The 19,920-nt window shown below is 41.2% G+C and overlaps 1 protein-coding gene across 1 annotated transcript in view; it reads right to left on the reverse strand.

The window, feature by feature from the left end:
* The window catches only part of ADAMTS12 (ADAM metallopeptidase with thrombospondin type 1 motif 12), a 173,990-nt gene that overhangs the window by 80,566 nt on the left and 73,504 nt on the right, over window positions 1–19,920 (reverse strand). The window lies entirely within an intron of this gene.

Genomic DNA, 19,920 nt, shown 5'->3' on the forward strand with positions numbered 1-19,920 from the left:
GGCATACCCAGTTCCTGCAACTGTTCTTCATATGTTTTAGTCTCCAGTCCCCTAATTATCTTTGTTGCTCTACTCTGCACTCTTTCTAGAGTCTCCACATCTTTTTTTCATCATGGCAACCAAAACTGAATTCCAAGTGTGGCCTTACCGAGGTATTATAGAGTGGTATTAATACTTCATGTGATCTTGATTCTATCCTTTTGTTTATGCAACCGGAATCTGTGTTGGCTTTTTTGAAAGCTGCTGCACACTGATGGCTCATGTTTAAAAGCTTGCCCACTAGGATCCCAAGATCCCTCTCACGGTTACTATTATTAAGCAAGGTACCACCTATACTGTACCTGTGCATTTTGTTTTTCTTGCCTAAATGTACAACCTTACTTTTTTCACCATTGAATTTCATTTTGTTGAACATTGCGCCCAATGTTCAAGTTTGTCAAGATCCTTCTGTATCTTAAGCCTGTCTTCTGGAGTGTTAGCTATTCCTGCCAGCTTGGTGTCATCTGCAAATTGGATGAGTTCCCCATTTATCCTCTTATCCAAATCATTGATCAGAAAGGCTAGCTGGATGTAGATTGAAAGTTAAGGATTTATTCTTATACTCCCTCTTTCTCTTGTCATTCTTCCTGCCGCTTGTTCATAATCATTTTTCCCCCTGCTTTTTGTTCCCAGGCAACCAGAAAAACCATTTGTTCTCTGGCCCTTCTCTTGGTAGGTTATAGTTAGCTAGGTCACTAACTGGTGGTCTGTGGAACCACTGGTGGTCCGCAAGAAAATTTTGGTGGTGCACAGAAAAATTATTTGCATTTTTTATATTGCATTAAATCAGGGGTCCTCAAACTACGGCCCCTCGGCCGGATACATGCAATGAACGCTTGCATTGCTGTAGACTCTCTCCCTTCAGGGTCTTTTTGTGCGGAGGGGGGCAGAAATTTCGACTTGGGGTCTGCTTCAGCCTTCTGATGCGAGGCTTTGGGTGAAGGCTGGAGGGAAGCGTTGCTGGTGGCAAAGAGCCAGAGGGCCTTGTTCCAGTGAGACTGCTTCCTAGCTTGGAACTGGCTAACCATTTCAGCTCGCTGAGCCTCCAAGCTCTGGTATCTGGCCTTGCACTCCCACAGGTCTTCCTTCTTCTTGGAAAGCCTATGCTCGTAGTCCGTCCAATTTGACCTGAGCCAGCTGTTTTGCCAACTCTTTCTCGTTCCCAGGCAACTGCTTCCTGTTGGAGCCCTAAGGTGCCCAGGCAGGATGGCGAGGCGCCCCTCGACGTGAGTGACATCGAGTTGGCCACACCCATCCAGTCACATGATCACCTTGCCACACCCACCCAGCTGGTCATTAGGCAGATCCTATTAGTGGTCCACGGGATTTAAAATTATGAATTTAGGAGTCCCTGAAGTCCAAAAGGTTGGTGACCCCTGAGCTAGGTGATAACCTTTACCCATCCTTTCACACACAAGCAAAGAACACTTTCATTTTCATCTCTGTAGGCAGAACATCAGGCGAAAGAGAGAGGTAGGGGCTCTCAGCAATGCCATGAGGATTACTTGAGAGAAACTAAGCCTGATCAGAGCAACAGTATTTGCTCTGTGCTTATAAAATTTACGGAGCAAATATGGCCAGCAAAGCTGCTGGAACAATTTCCCATTAAAAAAATATGACACTTTGTAATAAACATAAAGAGACATAGGTTTGCTTTATATTCTTCAAGCTAATAGCAAAAAAAACACAACAACAACAAAAAAGCAAAAGGCTGAAATAAAAAAAAAACCATAATAAACCATCTTCAAAGAGGCACTTTTATTAGCTTTCTTTTCCCTTCCCTTCCCTTCCCTTATCTTTGTTCATTAATCCCTACTTAGGAATTTGTCCTTTTCTTGAAATAGGAGAGATTGTTGCTTATTTAAATTGTTTATTTTATTTTTAAAGTAATTGCTTAACTCCCCCCCCCTGCAAAACCATATCTCAAATTTCTAAGGCTGCCTTGTTTTGTGATATATTGTATGTAAGAGAGTCATTTCTACTTGAATTTAATTAAACTTTTAATATGAGTATCTATAGTTTTGCCATTACTGTGTACTGTATATTGTATGGATCAGAAAGAGAGCTGAGAAAATATCTACAGATCCAGCACATCCTGAACAGAAACTATTTCAACTTCTCCCCTGCTATAGGGCATTGCATGCCAAAACTAGGCCCTGAGACTGTTTTCCTCATGCCATCATTCTACTAAATGCCTAATTCCCACAGCACTGTCTTATGCCTACGAATATAGAGCCGAGGTGGCGCAGTGGTTAAATGCAGCACTGCAGGCTACGTCAGCTGACTGCAGTTCTGCAGTTCGGCTGTTCAAATCTCACCGGCTCAGGGTTGACTCAGCCTTCCATCCTTCCGAGGTGGGTAAAATGAGGACCCGGATTGTTGTTGGGGGCAATATGCTGACTCTGTAAACCGCTTAGAGAGGGCTGAAAGCCCTATGAAGCGGTATATAAGTCTAACTGCTATTGCTATTGCTATCTAGCCACGTAGTTTGGCTATCTTACTTTTATCCTTATCACCTGTTCCACTACCTTCTCTATTAGTATCATTATTACGATTATTCTCCTTTGTTATTAAGATTATTATTACTTTGTTACTTTGCATGTACACGGAGAGCTTATACACTGGAGACAAATGCCTTGTGTATCTACTCATACTTAACCAATAAAGTGATTCCTAACAAAGTATTTTATTCTATTCGCCAACTTTAATCTTCCATTCTTGAATTGTTGACCGGATTTGATGTTGGAACAATCTCGATACATGAGTCTTTGTAAAACTCCTTGGTACTAAAAAAAAATCTCTGCTGTTCAGTTTGACGGTCGCCTTTGTCTTTCATTTGCTAACCTTAGACTAAATTTATATATTTAATTTGATTTCATGAATTTTGTAGATAATAATCCCCAATAACGAACTGCACTTTGAAAAGTCAGGATAAGTACATCGCATTTAAGAAAAGTGCCTACTGATCTTTAAACTTAAACCTCAAAAGTGAAGTTTCCACGACAGAAAAACACAGAAAACTATTAATTCAGCCCTTTGTTGCCAGGCAACGTAGCCAAGCAAAGTTGAGTTCTTCATTTGATTATGCACAATAGACAGGATCTTGCCAGACTAAACAGCTTACTACTGTCATCCTAATGGAGACACCTTGGTAGATTTTAAGTGGCTATCCTGACTCTTTCCCTCTCTCTCTCCTATACAGCTCTGACTTGTGCTACCTTTTGTCTCATTCCCCTGCCCCTTGGAATAGGATTTGGATTTGGATTTAACTTTATTTGTATGCCGCCCTTTTCCCTGAGGGGACTCAGGGCGGCTCACACTTCAGGGGGAGGGAAGGACAAAACAAGTTATACACATAAAGACAATACATCGTTAAAAAAGCACAACAGTCATACTATTCGGGTGGGGTTGAAGTCTTTAGCCCCAGGCCTGTCGGGACAGCCAGGTTTTAAGGGCTACGCGGAAGGTCTGAAGGGTGGTGAGGGTACGAATCTCCACGGGGAGTTCGTTCCATAGGGTCGGAGCAGCCGACCATAGGCTCTTTCCTTCCTGGGAAACTGCCCTTCGTAGAAGTCCATCACACCAAAGCTAGAGGGGCAAAAATATTCTGTTCCCGTCTCACACAAAGAATACCTAGCATAAAATAAAGCAACTTATCTTCCATGGGCTTAAATGGGCTCCACCCTACTGGGGTTTCAAAAGGTCCTGAAGATGTCCCTTTCAGCCAGGATGCTGCTGAAGACACCTGACACCCCTTCTTTCAGATTTGTTTCGCTACCATCTTGTGTCCTGATTTTGTGTTTCTTATCCTATTACTTGTTTTTAAAATGTTTTGAATAATTTGTAAAGTAGCCCAAGTCGTTGGGAGTTTTTACTCAAGCAGCGTATCAGTTTAATAAAGTCCTTGATTAAGATCACAATTGAGACCGGAATGTCTGTTGTTAGGAATGGAATAAGGTTGAGAAATATTTGAAGTATTTTAAATATTTACAAGCAGGCTCTAGGAACAGGACACAGACAAATCTATAGACAGGAAAAAAAAAATGAGAGCAATCTTTGGCATGCAAATACGAATCCTTATACAGAGGGCCTGCAAACTTCAGAGAACCCAAAAACAGAATACCATAACATGTATGCTCTGGTTGCAAAAGTAGAAGCAGAGCCAGGCCGGGGGGTGGGAGGAGGCCATACAGCAAGGGTGTCAAACTTGTTTTCATTGAGGGCCATATCAGGGTTGTGTTTGACCTTGGGAGGGGCCTGTAAAGGGTGGGCGTAGTCAAATTGACATCACTCATGTCTGGGGCACCTGTGGCAGCTTGAGTGCTCTTCCAGCGAAAACAGGCTCCTGAGTTCCGTTTCAGCTGTGACAGCCTCCTGCAATCTTCTAGCAGCAAAAATGGAGCTTGGGAGGGCCGCCCACAGCCCTTCCAAGCTCCATTTTCGATGGCAGATGCACTGCAGACCAGTCCTTCACTGTTTCCAGGGCAGCCCCGCGAGCCAGATCTAAGCACTCCGCAGGCTGGGCCTTGAGTTTGACATCCCTGCCATACAGCAATAGCAGTAGACTTATATACCGCTTCATAGGCCTTTCAGGCCTCTCTAAGCGGTTTACAGAGAGTCAGCATATTGCCCCCAACAATCTGGGTCCTCATTTTACCCACCTCGGAAGGATGGAAGGCTGAGTCAACCCTGAGCCGGTGAGATTTGAACCGCTGACCTGCTGATCTAGCAGTAGCCTGCAGTGCTGCTTTTAACCACTGCGCCACCTTGGCTCTATCAGGTTCCCCTCGTTTTAGTTCTTAAATCCTGATGGCTGACAGATTCAAGACTTGGCCAGTAAGTGGATCAAAATCCTTGGGTGGAAGGATCCTGCAGGAAATTTGCACCAATAACAGCTATCATGCCTCAGTAGTTATGGCTGCACAATCACATCTAGCAAACGACAACCTCTGAAAAATGAAAGAGAATATTCGTAGCTCAGAGTTGAAATGAGGGGTCCTTGGTGCTCACTGAGCTCGATTGTTGTTTTTTGGCAGACATTTCATTACCCAAACTAGGTAACATCTAGCACTTTTGGTGTCACCTAGTTTGCATAATGAAACATCTGCAAGAAAACAATCAAGCTCAGAGGAACCCAAGGACCTCCAACTTCTGAAGAAGCCTCAACTCGAAAGTCACTGGATGCTTCAAATAACCCTGATAAAACTTTCACACAGATCTCATACCCTCACCCTTAGACACAGGTGTTTTTCAGCAAGAACAGATGTGAGTTTCAGAAGACTTTACTGCAGCTCTCAATTATATTCTGCTCAGTAAGCTGAAGAATAAAGAAACCTGACAAGATAAAATAAAATGAATTTTCCATTTCCAGGGTTGTTGTTTTTTATTACCAGAAATCTTTAAATAATTTTCAATGTATCACCTCTGCAAAATCAAATATTTCACACAAAAGCCTTTTTTTCCTTACCAGACTTTAATAACCTTTGTGTATTATTAAAAAGTCACAATATCTCATTCAGCTGGAACAGAAATTGTTAAGTAATGAAGCTAAGCCTCCCCATTCCTTCCCATGAATTTAACATAAGGCAGAACAGCACTTCTGGTGAGTTGGATTGCACAGCACGCTGATATCACACTTAATTGAGTCAACAGTAGTTAAGGATGCCTGCAGGAAAGGAATGGTAGGCTAAATGATGATATATGCTTGATGAGATCATCATGCAAATGAGATTATTTACATAATACAAGTATATAAATCATACCACTTACACAATGACATCATCATGCAAGTTTTCATCAATTTGACAACTTGCAGCTGATTATAGACTTATAACTTATAACTCACACTAATGGCTGAGTCTGTTGCAAATCTATAGAGAATTAGTTTTAATCAAAAGATGTTTGAAGTTAAAGTAACCTATGAAGTCCTCTGTGTAGCTTCTCTGTGAGGAAATATTGCAAAGTTTAGGGTTTTTTTAAATCTAGAAAGCATGCAAATGAGAGGTCATATGATTGAAATGTACAAATTTATGCATGCTGTGGATAAGGGGAAGGAGGAGGAGCTATATCTCCCTTCCCAATCTATTAAAACCAGAGGTCGCCCAATGAAATTGAATTCTGGAAGAAACAGGGCAAAATGATTTTCTTTTGCTTTTACACAATGCATAATTCAATTTTGAAATTCACTACCATGAATTATGGCGCTAGCCATGGTTGGTTTCAAACTAATTCATGAACCTCATGGAGGTTATTGGCTTGGTGGCAATGTGACTCAGTGTAAAGGCCATTTACTAAGTGACTAATGGGCTTTCTGATGGTTACTTAAGTCTACTGCTGATATACCTCTTTCTATTTAGTCTCACTTCTTTCTGCAGCTATTCTAGTCTGGCTTAGGAACAGACCAGACACTTGACCAGCAAAGAATAGGTCTTAATGCTGTAATAGTGGATGGAGGGAGAGAGAGGGAGAGAAGGGGGAAGAGGGAGAGAGAGGGAGAGAGAGAGAGAAAGAGGGAGAGAGGGGGGAGTGAGAAAAAGAGAGAGTGTGTGTGTCAGGGTTCCAAATAGCATCCAAAATTAAATCAGAATCCAAGGCAAAGTATTGCTCAAAGTTCCAATATATTAAGAGAGCCATGTTGGCACATCTGGGAAAACCTGAATCTGAAAGCTTCCCTGTTCTCCCCAGCCAGTTGAAAGTTCAAGATTTTGCCCCACATCCACAAGCCAATCTCCCACTGCCATGCTGGCAGTTCCACCCATCCAGTTCTGGTCAGGTGCACAGGTGCAGAGACAAAGGATGACCTTGGCTTTCTAGAAGGAATTTTTTGGCTATATAGCATCTAACTCCGTACAATCCCCTCTCCCATTTTCCAACAATAGAAAAGGCACAGTAGAATAATAGAAAGTGTGGCAGGCCAAAGATCCACAAGCAAATATGGCTGCAGGCCTGAGAGAGAGAGAGAGAGAGGGAGAGAGAACTAGAAAGAGAGAGGGCATGAGGGGTGGGGAGAGTGAATGAGGGAAAGGGAGAGAGAGGGTGGGAGGGAGAAAGAGAGAGGGGGGGAGGGAGGGAGAGGGAGAGACACAGTGTCTTTCAATGCATTCTGATCTTGAATTAATGGCACAAGTTTCTGGAATAGAATTTCTGAAGTTAGCAATGTTCAGCAACTAGGGTATAACTTACTACAAGTATTCCTCATTTAGTGACCACAATTGGGCTCATCAATGCTGTCGCTAAGTGAAAACATGACTGTCCTCATGATTTACTTCAGCTTTCCTTTGCTTTATAAACCTGGGAACCTTTTCATCACCACTAAAATTGTGAACAGTTGCTAAACAAGGCAGTCACTAAACAAGGACTACCCATAAACTCTGCTAAGAAATTGTTCTGGAAGAAAGGGGTGAGTATCAGGAGAATCATTTCCAATCATTGGAAAAACTTCAGCCTAATGAGCCTGAAGAAAAGCATCTGTGTGCTGGAAATAGGACCCTCAAAAGCAGGAGGGAAATATCTTGATTGCAGCTTGTTCAAGACTTCATTAGCATCCATTTTGATTTTGCACAGCAAGACATTTTGGGACATGAAGGAGCAGGTGAAAAAAGACAGGACAGAGAGAAGAGAAATACCACTTTTAGGTGCACCTCAGACATTTAGACTGTTCATCTCTTTGGCCTTTAATTGCCTTATATTGCACGTAACCCACCCAACAGAAGATTGAGTCATGAGATCTATTATACTTTAAAAGTTGGTATGATTTATATATTTGCATTTAGTACCATTAATTATATGCACAGTTTTACACCAGTATAGTCTTTGAACACTCCCATTTTGGGGATTGCTATAAGTGGCACACTCTGTACTGCATCCTTTCTTCTGCAAGAGCCAAATAATGTCAAGACCAAGAAATACAGGTAGCAATTCTTCCAAGCTGAGTCCTTTATTTATTACTAGCTGGATACCTGTGCTTCGCTACAAAACCATGTCATCGGACCAGCCCACAGGCTGGATGAGTCACATGTTGGCCACGCCCATATAAGGCAACTGGCAGTTGGAACAGAGTTCCTTTCAGGTGGGGAGGGAGAGTAGATTGTCTAACTCCTTAGCATCGATGTGTGTTAATATAATACTGTATAAGAAATACTGATGATCTGATGGTCATTTAGGAAAATCCTTTCTTAGCAAGCACCTGGAAGCCAAGAGGAACATACATGCCAAATTTCAAGTTTGTAGGCTTTACAATTCTGGAGATGAATGAGTGGTATTTGGTTTATATATAGATTTCACACCTATAGACATAAGTTGCCAGACTGAAAGCTCAATTAACAGCATCTACAATGTCAATATACTCTCTCAACCACTTAGGAGGGGCTGTCTTCACCCTCTTTCTCTCACACATAATATCTGGGCTGAGTTGGCTTTTACTCCTCTGAAATTCACCCCATCCCTCCTGGGAATCTACTGCCTCACTCATTCTATCACAAAAAAAAAAAACTAATTAAGAAAAGCTTGTAAGCAAGGCACAATCCCATTCTCGTTGTTCCCTATTCCTGAATTAATATTCACAGGCATGCTGTTGTCCTTGTTTCACAGTTGACATATATAATGCTACATCGGCTTATTCTGAAATGGTACATTTAGCAAATTAATTTCAGTCAATTATGTTAAGACTTTATTCTTAGAGGCCCAACTGTCTCTGCTACCCCACAACAAAACTGTCTTGTGTTGTCACTATAACAACAAAACACTGTGGGGGGGAAAGTGCCTACATACTTCCTTTCCTTTCTTTCATTAGTGAAATATTTGTGATTAATCTTTCTGTTGCCATTGAGGTGTCTGGAAAGGCAGAGAGTTTATTTGAAAGAGAAAAAAAAGGCTATTGAGCAAATAAGACACACTCAGGAGCGTGCAAAAATAAGACAAATGGCAATGTAACTACATCAATAACTCAATGACCTGAGCAGAAAGTGAGTCTTCTTGTTGTGTAAAGCAAGAACATTGGTTTAATCTGCTTGTTTGCTGGTGAGGTCATGTGTCTTCATGATAGCCTAAAATTGTGTGTGAAGCTTGGCAAACTAATTTTGTTTATACCATAGAAATCGTTTGTAACTTTTTCCTACTAAGGGGATATAGTTGTAATTTTACAGCATGTGATGGATTGATTATATGATATCGAGGTGGATCTTAGCAATTACATAGATCATGTCTGTGTGACTTGTCTAGGCAGTCTCCCCCCCAAAAAAACCCAGACATGATTGAATGGAAGAGAAAAAATTGCCTTGAAGTTTTTTTTTTAAAGGAGTAAGTCAGGTGTTGTTCTTGTTTTAAATGTTTAAATGAATAGAGTACGTTCTAAACTTAAAATGTTTCGTATCTGTAATGAAATAATCACACTTTTTGTTCCCTCACCTAGATAGATGATCTTGGTCAACAGCAGTGGTGGGATTCTAATATTTTTACTACCGATTCTGTGGGTGGGGCTTGGTGGGCGTGGCAAGGGAAGGGTACTACAAAATCCATTTCCTCCAGATGAGCTGGGACTCGGGAGGCAAAGAATAGATGGGGGTGGGGCCAGTCACAGGTGGTATTTATCCGTTCTCTGAACTACTCAAAATTTCTGCTACTGGTTCTCCAGAACTGGCCAGAACCTACTGAATACCACCTCTGGTCCACAGTCTCTTACAAGATTTTACTTTCTCAGAGATTAAAACAATCACAACTAAGGTTCAGGAAGGCTAAATATTACTTCCAGGGTAGAGGATATTATGGTCTCTTTGAAAAATAAGTATAGATCCATCAGTAGATCATGATACCAGCTCCCTCCCTCCCACAATGCTCCTTTCATGAAGCTGTTAAATCAGGGGTGTCAAACTTACGTTGTCATGGCGGCGTCACATGACTTATTGGGACTCCCCCCCCCCATTCGCTAAACTGGGCAGGGGCAGAGCCAGCATGTGATGCATCTGGCCATGGGCCACGAGTTTGACACCCCTGTGCTAAATCATTCCAGCTTCACTTTCAACAAAACATGTGTTTCTGTAGACTAGTATTGCTATTAGATCAGGGTTTCCAAATCATGGCAACTTTAAGACATGTGGACTTCAACTCCCAGAATTCCCCTGCCAACCATAACCCCTAACCCATTGGTGGCTGGGGAATTCTGGGAATTGAAGTCCACATGTCTTAAAGTTGCTAAGGTTAGAGAATACTGTATTAGATTGTCACTATTACTGTTTTCAATTTGTATTATTTTCCTTGTATTTCTCCCATCTCTTTTGAAACCACAGCTAGGCATTTTTAAAAGGAAAAACAGAAACGGGCAGGAAAAACATACCATGGAGCCATCTAATAGCAAAGCAAAGTCTTTGATGCCACTGTTGGTGATTCACTGTGGTTCCTCTAAGTTCCTTCACACCCTATTATTTTTCAACCCGCAAGCTGTATATTGGCACTACCAAAACTGTAACTGGGGACCCTTAATGGTGTGTGTTTTAACACTCTGTTTGCAGGGGTAGAACATTTTCTCTGTCTCACATTTGCATACCCGCCCACTTGATGACCTTCTCCGGTTTCCAGAATTCATTTATTATAATATATTCATTACTTGATCATTCCTTGATCATTCCTCCAAATATATATATATATACATATATATATATGCATGAGCCATGCATTCTCAGCAAACTGCTGTGCATTTACTCCACTGACATGTACTATATATTTACCTGGGTGGAAGTGACACTGATGACAATCTGATGCCTCTTTGATGAATAGAAAGAGCACCGAAGCACAATTTTATTCCTGCTGAAAAAATATCACTAAGATATTTCTTGCAATGTGACTGTGGTCGAAGGACACCAGTGCAGGGATAAAGATTTTTATCTTTACTTCATGGTGAAACTTTTAACATTTTATGATGCAATCTGAAGCATGATTATTAACTATGAGTTCCATGTTCTCAAACTCTGCCAACTCATTTTGGCCAAATGGGAATGAAATCCTCCTCTCCTCTATTCTACTCTCCTCTCCCCTCCCTCCCCCCATTGCTAGTGGAAAGAATGGGGGAAAATAATTTTAACAGGTATTTTTATCTACCTACAAGAAAGTTCCATTTAAGCTTTCCAATGTTGTTATTTGTTATTAACCATTAATCTTAAAAGCAACTTGGGATATGATCTTAATTAAATCAGAGCTATAAACCATTAAGTCAGCCAAGTTTATCATCAGTCATATCAGGGCAAAACTTTATGGGATTACTGTGAAAATATTCTAAGGGGAAAAATAGAGATAGAAGACAAAGAGTATCATACATAACGAGTTTGTGAACACCTAAAAGAACCCGTGATTCTATTTTTTTGAGTATGATTTTGAAATCATACGTCCTAGAGCAATGCTACTAAAGTTATTAAAATACGATGTGAGTAGTGCTTTATTGACCAGATTCCTCTCCTTCACTGCTAGAACAATTTACTAAATTTTATATCTTTAATATTCAGGGAGGGGTAGGATCTTTAGTCAGCCAAGGGTTTCTGGCATCCCATATTGTGGCTTTATTCCCACAATGGTTACCTGTTCTTAGCCTGTAATTTGCAACTGAATTTGAGAGGTATCTTAACCCAACTCCTGGGGCATTTTAGGCACAGAACTTATTTTACCATCTTGCCATTGAGCCAATGAACCAATACTCCAAGATCAAATGTCTCTTAATTGCCTCCAGATGCCATAGATTTTCATACAAAATGAATTGCAATGCTGAGATCAAGAGAATTTCCTTCATATAAATTTAGCTAATATATAAATTTATAATACATACGAATGAATATTATGTACATATGTTCAATAATTAGTAAATAAATATAAACAGTCATAAATTATAAGAGATCACTTCTTTAATTAGAAATAGACATTTAACAGAATAACAGAGTTGGAAGGGATCTTGGGGGTCTTTTAGTCCAACCCACTGCTGAGGCAGGAAACCTTACACCATTTGATGAACTTGTTATCTTAAATAACCTTCTTTAAAAGCTAGGATATTATACCATATTTTTCGGTGTATAAGATGCACCGTAGTATAAGACGCACTAAGGTTTTGAAGAGGCAAATTAAAAAAAAAAGTATTTGCACTCTGCAAACCTCCCCAAAACGGCCCGTTTTTCACAAAAATGGGGCCTTTTTTTTAAAAGGGTGTGAATAGCCCTTAGGAGGCTTATAGTGTTCCTGGGTGGGGGGTGGTGAGCAAAAAACAGCCCATTTTTCCTGAAGGGTCCATTTTTTGTCAAAAAAGGACATTGGGAAGCTTATAGAGTGCTCCTGGGGGCGGGGGGGGCAAATTGAACAAAAAAACAGCCCATTTTTTGCTCATTTCTGCCCTCCCCAGCCCCCAGGAGCTCTCTGAAACCCCCCTACAAGCTATGCACGGCCATTTTGGTGAAGGGGCGGGGTTTCAGGAGGCAAAAAATGCTGTATTCCGTGTATAAGACACACCCAGATTTTCAGCCTCTTTTTTGAGGGAAAAAGGTGTGTCTTATACTCCGAAAAATACGGTAATTGTGTCTTCTGAATGATTTTTCTGTCAAACTACCAATAGCAATAGCACTTAGACATATATAAAGTTTCACGGTGCTTTACAGTCCTCTCTAATTTAATTAATTAGGACATCCATCAGAACCCTGACAGCAGTTTACAAGGTCAGAATATTGCCCCCAACAATCTGGATTCTCATTTTACTGACCCCGGAAGGATAGAAGGTCAAGTCAACCTTGAGCTGGTCAAGATCGAACTCCAGGCTGTGAGCAGAGTTAGTCTGCAATACTTAGAGGTGATTGGATTGTTTATCAACACTGTACCCTAGTTTACAGCAATATATTCAACTTAGAAATTATATTAATTAAAATTTTGCTTCATTTATCTTAATACAGTAGTTCTATGTTTTGAGATTATTTAGAAGCTTTTGTCAAGATCTATAAAAATTGTGCTTAAACTTTTGTAATATTTGTGAAAACAGAGGTGGATGATATAGTTGTAACAGGCTCCAAATTAAATTAAACGTTCAAATAATCGGGATTCAACTTTATAATAACTTCCTTATTATAAAACAAGTGAAAAAGTGGGACTTGTCATTCTGTAGTTTTGTCTAATTTAAAATCCAATTAGCTATGGTCCGCTTATAATAAAAGACACTCAAGAAATATAACATTGTTGCACTAAAAAGTCACTGAAATCAGTCTAGAATTTTGTCAAGGTCAAGAATAATAGAAATATACAGCTGTAGAGAAGGTCTTAATTGGTCATTCCGAAGCCAACTATCAAGCCTGGAGGTCATATTTTGACTTCCTTGGAGGACCACATTCTAATTTTATTTCTGGATACAGATTGAGTGCAATGCAGGGAGCAATTGTAGACTTCACTAAGTTTACAATACAGGGAATAGAACAGAATAGAATAGAATAACAGAGTTGGAAGGGACCTTGGAGGTCTTCAACCTCCTGCTTAGACAGGAAAACCTACACCACTTCAGACAAATGGTTATCCAACATCTTCTTGAAAACTTCCAGTGTTGGAAGCAAGTTGTTCCACTGATTAATTATTCTAAGTCAGGAAATTTCTCTTCAGTTTTAAGTTGCTTCTCTCCTTGATTAGTTTCCACTCATTGCTTCTTGTCCTGCCCTCAGGTGCTTTGGAGAATAGTTTGACTCCCTCTTCTTTGTGGCAACCCCTGAGATGTTGGAACACTGCTATCATCTCTCCCCTAGTCCTTCTTTTCATTAAACTAGACATACCCAGGTCCTACAACCGTTCTTCATATGTTTTAGCCTCCAGTCCTCTAATCATCTTTGTTGCTCTTCTCTTCACTCTTTCTAGAGTCTCAACATCTTTTTTACGTTATGGTGACCAAAACTGGATGCAGTATTCCAAGTGTGGCCTTACCAAGGCACTATAAAGTGCTATTAACACTTCACATGATCTTGGATAATAAGGTCTAAAAGCGATGGAAATAAACATTGGTTTTTGTGTCTATCAAGCAAAACAGTCATAGAAGAGCCATCTAGGGGATATTGCATTTACTCTCAGCCTTTCTTTCAACTGATATGTTATATCAGGGATTAGCCTATAATACCAAGAGTACCAAGGCACCTGCAACACTTCCATATGGGAATTTTTTTTAAAAAATTAAAATGTCCAAATCTTATTAGATCTAGCAAGACTTCAGGGAAAATGTAAAATGTTCATGAGATTTTGGGCAAGAATGGCCAAAATGTTAAGATGATTGTGAGTCCAAGAATGCTATCTTTTTAAAAAGTTTTTTTGACATTGAGTACATCACGGGAGATTGTGCAGGGACAGTCAAGAAGGTTGACAGTTTAAAGTTAATAGCATGGGAGAGGGAGGAGCCAACGTCGCGACGACACATCGCACGGACCCGACAATCCGGGTCCGTCGATTAAACTTTTGTCTTTGGATGGTCCGGTAGGACCTAAACCGTCCCGAAGAGACGGTGACAGGGAAGCCAAAGCCTTGTGGTCACAAGGACATCGCAAAGTCCCTGTTTGACCCAAGGGTAGTGCTTCCAACTGAGGACAAACAGGCAGCCCCCAGGCTGGCATAGTCGGAGATGGCTCCTGAAGGAAGAGACGAAGCAAAAGCGTTCCATCTGGTGAAGTTTTTTTTTTCTTTTTTTACTTTCAGAAGATCCATGTTAAGAAACTTTTTTTCTTAAAAAATAAAGTTAATAGCACCTAGCACTTAACTTATACTGCATATTCCTTCACAGTGCTTTACAGTCCTTTCTAAGCCGTTTACAGACTCACTTTAAGGCAGAGTCAACCATGAGCCACTCAGAATCAAATTGTTGGCAGTTGGCAGAATTAGTATGCAATACTGCATTCTCACCACTGTGCCACTTGGTTCTTAAGTTAAGTAATTGACTTAAGTTAAGTGATTGATTTAAACAGACATATCCTTTGCAAATCTGTCTGCTGGAAATTCAGAGTCAAGCCTTCTACATCACTCAGTCTATCATTTATATACTATTTATTGAAATAATATATAATCTTTGGTGACCTTTAAAAACCAGTTCAAACATTTGTTTAGTCAAGTTTTGGGCTGAAATTCTAATTATTTTCAAATGCTGTGGCTGCCTTCAGAATCTGACTGCCTTTGGGAGCTTTTGATTCTTTTATTTGCTTTTGAATCTTATTGTCTCTCTTAGAAAGAGAGACAAGTGACAGTCACTGGCTAAGATCAGATTTATAGTTCACCGAGGATCGTTCATTCTTTGATATTCCTTGACATGATCCAAGAATTCTTTGCTTTGTTTTAGTGGGTTTTTGCAGTCATCCTATAGAAAAACCATTGCTCGTTTGCTCATATTTAAATCTAAATAATGATGGATGAAATTTCCAGTCACAGTAAAGGGATTTCAAGTTTCATTTTAGAAGGAGAAATGCAGACGCTAAAAAGTAATAATGAGGTTTGCCAAAGGAAAGCTGGATGACGATGGGAAAATTCAGATAACACCAAGACTCTGTTTTAATTTAGCTGTAAATACTGCTTTCTTTCCCTTTTTCATCTCCCTTCTCTTGATCTGTTTGTTGAGTTCTAGCTGTTCCCTTATCTTGATCTACTTGCAGACATTTCATTACCAAACTAGGAAATATGATCCGATGAACATGCAAATGTTCATCTGTACAGGATATTAGAGATTGGGTGGGGAGGACTGTACTTTCAAATCTGCAAGATTGACATTGACCTCGTGGGGTAAAAGAGATAGCAATCCCAACCAGATGAGCTAATTCTATTTCATGGTAAAGCTACATTAACCAAATCTTGCAAGTCTGGAAGTACAGTCCTACCCCCTCTCATCTCTTTTACACCCAAGAAATTAGGGAGGTTTTTTACCCTGAGCCTCTTACCCCACCCGTTATCCAGATATGGCTATGCTGTCTCTTGCTGTTCCCTTGCCCAATCTTCCAAAGCTGTCCCACATACCATGACATCATGTTTCCCTTTCAAACAGCTCCATAAAATTGTAATATTTAGTGTGGCAAAAGGGAATTGGCTCAAAAACATCAAATTTAATCATATTGATAGCATTACATTAATTTTTAAAATAATGACTTAAAATTTCATCATGGCTTCAAGTGTTTTGAAGCGGCCACCATATTCAAAGGTCATGTGAAGCTTTCCATCCCCTGTTAAAGCTGTTGACCTTTAGCTTAAAGGACTGTAGCTGCCTACTAATCATGTGTAGTTAATTATATTGAATGTCTACTAAAACAGGATGAATTTTCAGCTGCTAGATTCTCTCATTTGAAAGAATTGGCCAGAACAAATACAAACACAATAACTATGCATCACAAGGAGGATATACAGTATAACTATTTCAAGCAGTCAGCAAAACAAGACTGCCTCATGTTAAACTCAACTCTTGGTGACTGCAGGAATCCATGTCTCAATTAAATTTAAAATATTATTCTGGGAACCGGCTGCAAAAGGGAAAATCTGAAGGCAGGGGTGTTCATATTTTGAGATGCCATATATAGCAACACAACGCAATGAAGCATACGGAATAAAGCTGAATCATCAGTCTTAGGAAGAAAACAACAACAGATGGGTAGCCTGACAGCTGCATTCTTTTTTCTCCTTTTAGAACAAAAACTCTAGAATACTTTATGCTTCAGCTGCTCCTGAAAACCCTTTCTTCTGCTAGGGTGCTCAAGTACCACAGTACTTGGACTAATTTCATTAGATTTCTTTTTCTCAAGCTCTCTCGGGTTCAGAAATAGTTTCCTTCCTTGTTCCTCATCTATAGACAGAAATCTTACCAAATTAAAGCAGACCAATTGTACATAAAACTTCCATAGAAGACCTGCATATTGTATATTGATAGGGTCAGAAGGCGGGGCTGAGAAAACATCTACAGACCCCTCACATCCTAGACATAAACTGTTTCAACTGCTCCCCTCGGGACGCCGCTATAGGGCATTGCATGCCAAAACAACTAGATACAGGGACAGTTTTTTCCATCACTCGGCTGAAAACCCAATCCACACAGTATTGTTTTATGTCTAAGTATATTTACCCATGTTGTATGGCTCTAGTATTATTATCCTTCCCATCTTCTCTACTACCCATCTTACTGGTATCATATTATGAGTATTATTACTCTGTTTCTTTGCATGACCATTAAGAGCTTCTGCACCAGTGACAATTAACTTGTGTATCTAATCACACTTGGCCAAATAAAGCTCTTCTATTCCGTTCGGTTGCTTTCCATTCCATTCGGGAATAGAATGTCTGTTCTATTTCTCTTCACCCTCTTTCTCTCATGCAAACTATCGAAACTGCATTGTCTCTTGCTCCTCTGGAATGCACTCCATTCCTTCCGGGACTCTGGAGCGTGACCCGACCAAAGCGCGAACGTCATAAGTGCGCCGACAAAACCGCGGCGTCAAAAGCGCGTCGACAACAGCGCGCCGACAACAGGGCGCCGACAGAAGCGCAATTTAAGTTAAGGTAAGGTTTAGGGTTAGGTTTAGGTTTAGGTTTAGGTTTAGGGTTAGGTTTAGGTTTTGGGTTAGGTTACAGCGCGCTTCTGTCGGCGCGCTGTTGTCGGCGTGCTTCAGGGCTCATTCGTCGCTCCTTCGTCGCGCGGTTTTGTCAGCGCGGTTTTGTCACCGCGGTTTAGTGAGGCGCGCTTTTGTCATTCGCGCATTTGTGATGGAACCCTCTGGAGAGCATTCCATCATGTCTTTCCACTCTTAGCTTTGTATCTAAATGACAGCAGGAGGAAAACTTGTTGTCTCTCCTCTCGCTTCAGGGAATCTGGACTACATCAGAAGCTCATTGTTTAGAGGAATACACCAGTGCCTTCCCCAATCTTTTTAGAACCACAACTGCCAGAATTCCCAGTCATCAGCTAGAATCTATTAGTCCCCCATACTTCCAGAGGGCAAAAGTTGGAACTCCATTAACCTTAACTTAAAAATGATGATGCTTAACTTCTAAAATATTATAATCATTGATTAATAATGTAAAGATAAGGCAATCTTGCCTGTTAGGTTTCTGTTCCAATAACTTAGTTTTCTCACTTTTTTATAGATGATTTATAAATTATATATTACTTTTTTGGGGGGGGAAAATAACCAACTGGAATCCAATATATTTCAGCACAGAAAGAGCTCAGGGAGAACAAAGACTAGAGCCAAAGAAACAGGACAGAGAATGCTTTCTGCCAGAGTGCAACATCTGAGAAAATAATGAGCCTAAGATATAACAAAGCCAAAAAGGGTACCTAATTATTTTTCTGGAACGAGCTCTTTATAAAGTACGCCAGTAGGAAATACACTTTACCTCTAACAAGTACACAGCATACCTGTTCACACTTGCTTCTACTTTATGGAGTATCGATGTCTCCACGCCACTCCAATCTATAATAAAGCTGTTGCAGTCTCCAGCAAAAAAAACAAAACCCTTATTCTCTGCTTTGAAACTAACTTTCTGAAGTTTTTATTCTGAAAGGAAAAGTTATTCTCTCTCTCTTTGGGGAGACCATTGCAGGGTCCAATGTCCCAAAGGTTTTTTTTCCAAGAGGCAACTGGACTTTCTTTGTTTTTCCTTGAAGACGTTTTGCTTCTCCTCCAAGAAGCTTCTTCAGTTCAAGGAAAAACAAAGAAAGTCCAGTTGCCTCTTGAAAAAAGACCTTTGGGGACAATCATGATCAGGATGATTGAGACTCTTCGTAGACATAGAGCAGTGATGGCGAATCTATGGCACCCATGCTACAGGTGGCACGCGGAGCCATTTGTCAGGGAACACGAGGCGCTGCCCTGTCAGCTGGCTAGCGCGCCAGCTGAGTTCACCCTTTTTGAAAGCCATTTTTCACCCTCCCCAGACTCCAGAGGCTTTATAGGAGCCTGGGGAGGGAGAAAAGAGCCTCTCCTGCTCCCCTGGAGGCTCTCCAGAGGCTTCATGAGCTTCCCAAAAGCCTCCGGAGTGCAAAAAACCAGCACTACGGGCAAACTGGAAATTCGGGAATGGACTTCCTGTTTGCTCACAGGGTCGTTTTGACTGCTCTGGAGGCTTCAGTGAAGCCTCCAGAGCAGGTCCCTGAAGGTCCCTGAAGTCTTTGGAGCGCTTAAAACAACTCTCCGAGCAAACTGGAAGTGACTTCCGGTTTGCTTGGAGAGTCATTTTGACTGCTTTGTAGACTTCCGGGAAGCCTCCTGAAGCTCCCTGAAACCTCCGGAGGGCTTCTGGGGAGGGGGGAGGCTGTTTTCGCCCTCCCCAGGCTCCTATAAAGCCTCTGGATCCTGGGGAGGGTGAAAAAAGCATGCAAAAATGTGGGGTCACGCCTGTAGTGCGCACATGAGCACTGGGGGGGTGTCATGCATTGCATTATGGGTGTGGCATGCCCGCACACGACCTCCCTGCGCGCCCCCACTTATGGCCCACGAGTCAAAAAAGGTTCGCCATTGCTGACATAGAGGTTCCAATGTATGTAGAAACTGTCCTTATGGAGTTTGCAGGCACGGCAGTGGTGGGTTCTGGTACAATTGGAACGGGCTCGGCGTCTCCCACATGGACACGTGCGGTGCGTGCACACACACATGCGGCACACACATCCGTTGTACCTGCTTGCAACACCTCCACAACGCTCCAGCTGCTCGGTGGCGCGTCGCACAGGGGCTGTATGCGCCATGCGCGCGTGGGAGCGCCAAAGGCTTAAGGGACAGGTAATGAGCTCGGGCAGGCAGGTGGACCCTCCTGAGCACTGTACTGGAAGGGTACCCGGTGTTCCAGGCAGGCTTTGGTATGCCAGTAGCGGGCAATACTGCCTGCAACCCACCACTGAGCCACAGGAATGGTAGAAATTGCCCTCCGTGA

Source organism: Thamnophis sirtalis, unplaced genomic scaffold (genome assembly GCF_051295495.1).
Source record: "Thamnophis sirtalis isolate CommonGarterSnake01/CBP01778 unplaced genomic scaffold, rThaSir2_p1.2 scaffold_5, whole genome shotgun sequence".
Lineage (NCBI taxonomy): Eukaryota > Metazoa > Chordata > Lepidosauria > Squamata > Natricidae > Thamnophis > Thamnophis sirtalis.